Below are 5,897 nucleotides of genomic sequence, written 5' to 3'. Positions count from 1 at the left end.
CAAGCGCACAGCTATCGTTGAAAATAGTTGCGGCAAACGGGTCGATCCTACAGGGATTGCTACTTCGGACAAACAAGTATTAAAATTATACTTAACTAATTCAAACAATATTCTTTTTATGGAAAATGGAATTAACTACTCACTAAACTATTTAAACTATGAAAACTATAAACTAAATAATTGGGTTTTATCAAATAGAGAGAATTCTAGGACTGTTAAATCCACCTTAGACTTCTGTTTATATTTCTAGGAGTAATTTTAATATTCCAAATTTAATACGAGTAGCACAAGGGAAAGGTAACTCTTGCTTTCTCGAACATATGATCGTGACAACTTTTAACTAAACATGTATCTTCTAAAGTTTTGGCAACACAGATCAAACTTAAAAGATTACTCGTCTTTTTACAGCATGAATAATATCTAAATTTGACGTCAACAGTTAAAACAAGCTTAACTAATAGCAACGAATATCGAACTATAAAGCATGCGTGACATACTATATGAAAGATATAAGCTAGCTATCAATACATGAAACTAGAAGAATATAGCAATTTGAACTAACTGGAAATCATCGAAATTAATCCCAACAAATACAACATTAGCCTAAGGTTTCATCTGCCCTAGACTTGGAGTTTAGCTATACATAACAATAAACGGAAAAACGAAATCAAAAGAAGAATTAATCATTGCAAAAATCGTAGTCTCGCGTTGAAGTCTTCTCCTCCAATTTGTTCTGTCCCCAAGCTTTAATCTGTGTACTAACTCGAGCTCCACTTTTCCGTCTCTCCCCTGTTCTCTGTCTTGTCAGTTAGTCAAGTATGTCAGCTATGTGAGAGTCCTGCGCACACAGCCCAAACGTGTCCTTCTATCTCTGCATTCAATGAGTGTATAGCTAAACAAGCTAATGCACTCAACACATATAATAAGAAACCGTTTGGTGACCCTTACTCTAACACATACCCTGAATGGAGGAATCATCCTAATTTCTCATGGAAAAATGGACCGCATCAAACTGATCCAGGAGTGTCACCTGTGAACCCTCTTTCCCAGTTACATGCTCAAGTTCCTTCCAACCAGTTTCAGCAATACCAGCAACCACCTCCACCATCTAAGAAACCATCTCTTGAGGACACTCTTAGTCTTTTCATACAGAGTTCTCTTCAATTTCATCAAGACACCCAACGATTTCAAAAGGATACCCAATAGAGTTTGCATTCAAACGCGCAATCTATTGCGAAGTTGGAAATTCAAATGGGTCAAATTGCTAATACTTTGAATGAGAGGGAAAATGGTAGGTTTCCTAATCAACCAGTGGCTAATCCAAAGGGACAGTATGAAATAGTCTCTAACTTGAGCCAAGAGCACCACCAGGAGCAAGCTAAGTCTATTATCGTTCTTAGAAGTGGTAAACATATTGGTAATAGGGTTGAGATGCCTAGGGATGTTGAGGTCAGATATGATCCTATAGAGTGTGAGGGCGAGAAGAGTGATGTAAGTAGTTCTAATAGTCGTGATGCTTCTAAGAAGTTCTTAGAGCCTCCTACGTCCTTTGAGTCTAGTCATGTACCATCTTATATACCAAAAGCTCCTTTTCCTGAGAGGTTAGTTCAGGCGAAGAAAGGAAATACTTTTAATGAGATAATGGAGATGTTTAAGCAAGTTCATATTAATATTCTGTTACTGGATGCTATAAAACAAGTTCCTTCTTATGCCAAGTTCCTTAAGGATATGTGTACGCAAAAACGTAAGTTGAATGTGCATAAGAAAGCTTTCCTTACTGAGTAAGTGAGTTCGATTATTCAAAACCACACTCCACCTAAGTTTAGAGATCCAGGATGCCCTACTATATCCTGTGTTATAGGTGATCATATGATTGAGAAGACATTACTTGATTTGGGGGCTAGTGTTAATTTGTTACCTTATTCAGTTTATTTACAGCTTAGTCTTGGTAAATTGAAACCAACGCCGATTACACTTCAACTGGCGGATAGGTCTGTCAGGGTTCCACATGGTATTGTTGAAGATGTTTTGATTCAGGTTGATAAATTTTATTTCCCAGTTGATTTTATTGTTCTAGAAACATAACCTGTTCAAGATCTTAAACACCATATTCCTGTCATCTTAGGTCGTCCATTTTTGGCCACATCCAATGCTATCATTAACTGTCATAATGGAGTGTTGAAGCTTTCTTTTGGTAATATGACTACAGAACTTAATGTGTTTAATGTGAGCCAACAACCTCCTGAACCTGATGATCTTTGGGATGTTAATCTTATTGACAGTATGGTTCACAAGACTTTCTTGGAAAGTTATTCTAATGACCCTCTTGAGTCTTGTTTAACTCACTTTGGTGGTGATTTTGATGTGGATAATTCTATTTGTGAAGTAAATGCTTTGCTTGATGCCACCCCAATCTTAGATACTAATAAGTGGAAAACCAAGGTAGAACCTCTTTCTCCTTCTGAGTCTAAACAAGTTCCTTTCATAGAGAGTCCTCCTAAGCTTGAGTTGAAACTATTACCTGATGCTCTTAAGTATGTCTTTTTGGGACCTGATGAGACTTTGCCTCTTATTATTGCTTCTAATCTTGATAGTGAACAAGAGAGTAAATTGCTTAGGGTTCTTAGAGACCATAAGACAGCTTTAGAGTGGACTATTACTGATATTAATGGGATAAGCCCCACTGATTGTATGCACCATATTCATCTAGAGCAGAATGCTAAACCAACCCGCGAATTCCAGAGACGGCTTAATCCTAACATGAGAGAGGTAGTGAGAGTCGAGGTTCTCAAGTTGTTAGATGCGGGTATCATTTATCCCATCTCTGATAGTAAATGGGTGAGTCCAATTTAGGTTGTCCCTAAGAAGTCTGGTATTACGGTAGTTAAGAATGTGAATGGCGAGTTAGTTCCTACCCGTATGACTATTGGGTGGCGTTTTTGCATTGACTATCGTAAGTTGAATCTAGCCACTAGGAAATATCACTTTGCTTTTCCTTTTATTGACCAGATGCTTAAATGGTTAGCCGGTCATAAGTATTATTGTTTTCTCGATGGTTATTCCGGTTATTACCAAATATGTATTACACCTGAGGATCAAGAAAAGACTACATTTACTTGTCCTTTTGAAACTTTTGCCTACCGTCGTATGCCATTTGGGTTATGTAATGCACCCGGTACCTTCCAGAGATGCATGCTTAGCATTTTTTCTGACATGGTAGAAAGGTTTCTTGAGGTGTTTATGGATTATTTCTCCATATTTGGTGATTCTTTTGATGAGGGTTTGCACCATTTGGAATTAGTGTTAATTAGGTGCAAGGAGAAAAATCTTGTGTTGAATTGGTAGAAGTGTCATTTTATGGTTCAACAGGGTATTGTTCTTGGTCATATTGTTTCTACTAAAGGAATTGAGGTCGATAAGGCTAAGATTGATGTCATTTCTAGTCTTCCACCACCTAAGACTGTGAAAGATATTAGGTCTTTTTTAGGTCATGCTGGATTTTATAGGCGATTCATTAAGGACTTTAGCAAGATTTCTCGTCCCTTATGCAATTTACTTGGTAAGGACGTCGATTTTGTCTTTGATAATGATTGTTTGAAAGCTTTTGAGAAGCTTAAGCATTTATTGACTACCGCTCCTATCATACAACCACCTTATTGGAGTGTACCTTTTGAGTTAATGTGTGATGCGTCGGACTATGCTATTGGGACTGTTTTAGGTCAACGATTTGATAAGTTGGCCCATGTAATTTATTATGCGAGTCGAACTCTTAATGATGCCCAAATGAATTACACTACAACCGAGAAGGAATTGTTAGCTGTTGTGTTTGCTTTAGACAAGTTTAGGTCTTATCTCATAGGGTCTAAGGTTGTCGTGTTTACTGATCATTCGACTTTGAAGTATCTTCTTTCTAAAAAGGATGCTAAAGCGCGTCTTATTCGTTGGGTCCTCTTATTACAAGAGTTCGACATTGAGATTAGGGATAAAAAGGGTACAGAGAACGTGGTCGCTGACCACTTGTCTAGGCTTATAGTAGAGTCTTCTACTAGTCTTTTGCCTTTGAATGAGTCCTTCCCTGATGAGTAACTTTTTGTTGTCTCCCAGTTGCCTTGGTATGCAGATATTGTTAATTATCTTGTTATAGGCCAGTTTCCCTCTCATTGGAGAAAACAAGATAAATCTAAGTTTCTTGCTGAGGTTAAGTATTTTTTCTCGGATGACCCATACTTGTTTAAGTCATGCCCTGATCAGATTGTTAGGAGATGTGTTCCTAAGAGTGAGTTTTGTAGCATTCTCTCCTTTTGCCATGACCATGCATGTGGTGGTCACTTTGGTCCTAAGAAGACGACTGCTAAGGTTTTGCAGTATGGTTTTTATTGGCCTACTCTCTTTAGAGATGCACATGAGTTTTGTTTAGGATGTGATCGATGCCAGCGTACGGGTAATATTTCCCATAGGAACATGATGCCTCTTTCCCCTATTTTGGTTATTGAGCTTTTTGATGTGTGGGGTATAGACTTCATGAATCCTTTTCCTCCTTCCTTTGGTTATCTTTATATCCTCGTCGCGGTAGATTATGTTTCTAAGTGGGTTGAGGCGGTGCCATGTAAAACGAATGATCACAAGGTTGTAGTTAACTTTTTGAAATATAATATATTTTCTCGTTTTGGTACTTCTCTTGCAATCATAAGTGATAATGGTACTCATTTTACACATTGTGCGTTTGAATCTTTAATGAAAAAGTACTCTATTACTCATAAACTTGCTACCTTTTACCATCCCCAAACTAGTGGCCAAGTTGAAGTATCTAATAGGGAAATTAAACGGATTTTAGAAAAGACGGTACGACCTGACCGTAAGGATTGGTCTCAATATCTTAATGACTCCCTTTAGGCTTATAGGACTGCTTATAAGACTCCCATTGGTATGTCTCCTTATAGGCTTGTATTTGGGAAGGCATGTCATTTGCCTGTGGAATTAGAACATCGTGCTTTTTGGGCCATTAAAGCTTTTAACTTTGACATGCGTAGAGCAGGTTCACAACGTAAGCTTCAGTTAAATGAGTTAGCAGAGTTAAGGAATGAGGCATATGAGAATGTCAAGATTTACAAAGAGCGGACTAAAAATTTTCATGATAAATCTATTCTTCGCAAGTCCTTCGAACCTAATCAAAAAGTTTTGCTATATAATTCTCGTTTGCGTCTTTTTCCTGGTAAGTTACGTTCTAGGTGGATTGGCCCTTTCATTGTTAAAACTATTTTTCCTCATGGTGCTGTTGAGATAGAGAATCCTACGGGTGGTCTTGTGTTTAAGGTTAATGGTGAACGCTTGAAACAGTATCTTGATGGTTTTGCTAATAAGGATGTGGAAGAGGTGGATCTTATTGATCCTGTTTATCATGACTGAATGAGTATGTTGGTTGTATTTTAGTAGTTTAGGTTTTGTTTTTCTTTTGTAAGAGTCGCTTCGCATTGTTCCCAAATATTTCATTCTAGCCCCTAGTCTCCATTTGGGTTAACCAATGAGAAACATATTATTGTGATTTTCAGGTTATGACAGGTTTTATATTTATGAAATGCCGAAAATACAGAGGAGACTCTGTTGAATTTTTTTGAATTTTGGGGCGTACATTTTGTGTTTAGTTGGTAGACAAAGTGTTCATCTAAGAATTGGGTGTAAGCAAGCATTAGAGACGCTAAGGCGTTAAGCTGTAACTTATGGGAGGCTACCCATGTTTTTATTTTTGTTGAGTCTTTTGTGCATGTGTATCATGCATTCCACTCTAGCACCTTTTCTCCGCCTTTTTGGAGACGTGTAACTTTATGGGATGAGACATGTGACACATTTTAGTCATTGTAGTAATTTGGTTCCTCTTTTATATTATCATTGTTATATCT

At 37.5% G+C, this 5,897-nt stretch overlaps 1 pseudogene; it reads left to right on the top strand.

The window, feature by feature from the left end:
- The first annotated feature begins 1,251 nt into the window (after positions 1 to 1,251).
- LOC147517113 (uncharacterized) lies at positions 1,252 to 5,406 on the top strand (annotated as a pseudogene).
- Positions 5,407 to 5,897: the final 491 nt, after the last annotated feature.

This window comes from Coptis chinensis, chromosome 2 (genome assembly GCF_015680905.1).
Source record: "Coptis chinensis isolate HL-2020 chromosome 2, ASM1568090v1, whole genome shotgun sequence".
Taxonomy (NCBI): Eukaryota; Viridiplantae; Streptophyta; class Magnoliopsida; order Ranunculales; family Ranunculaceae; genus Coptis; species Coptis chinensis.
This window is presented reverse-complemented; position numbering and strand designations above follow the sequence as displayed.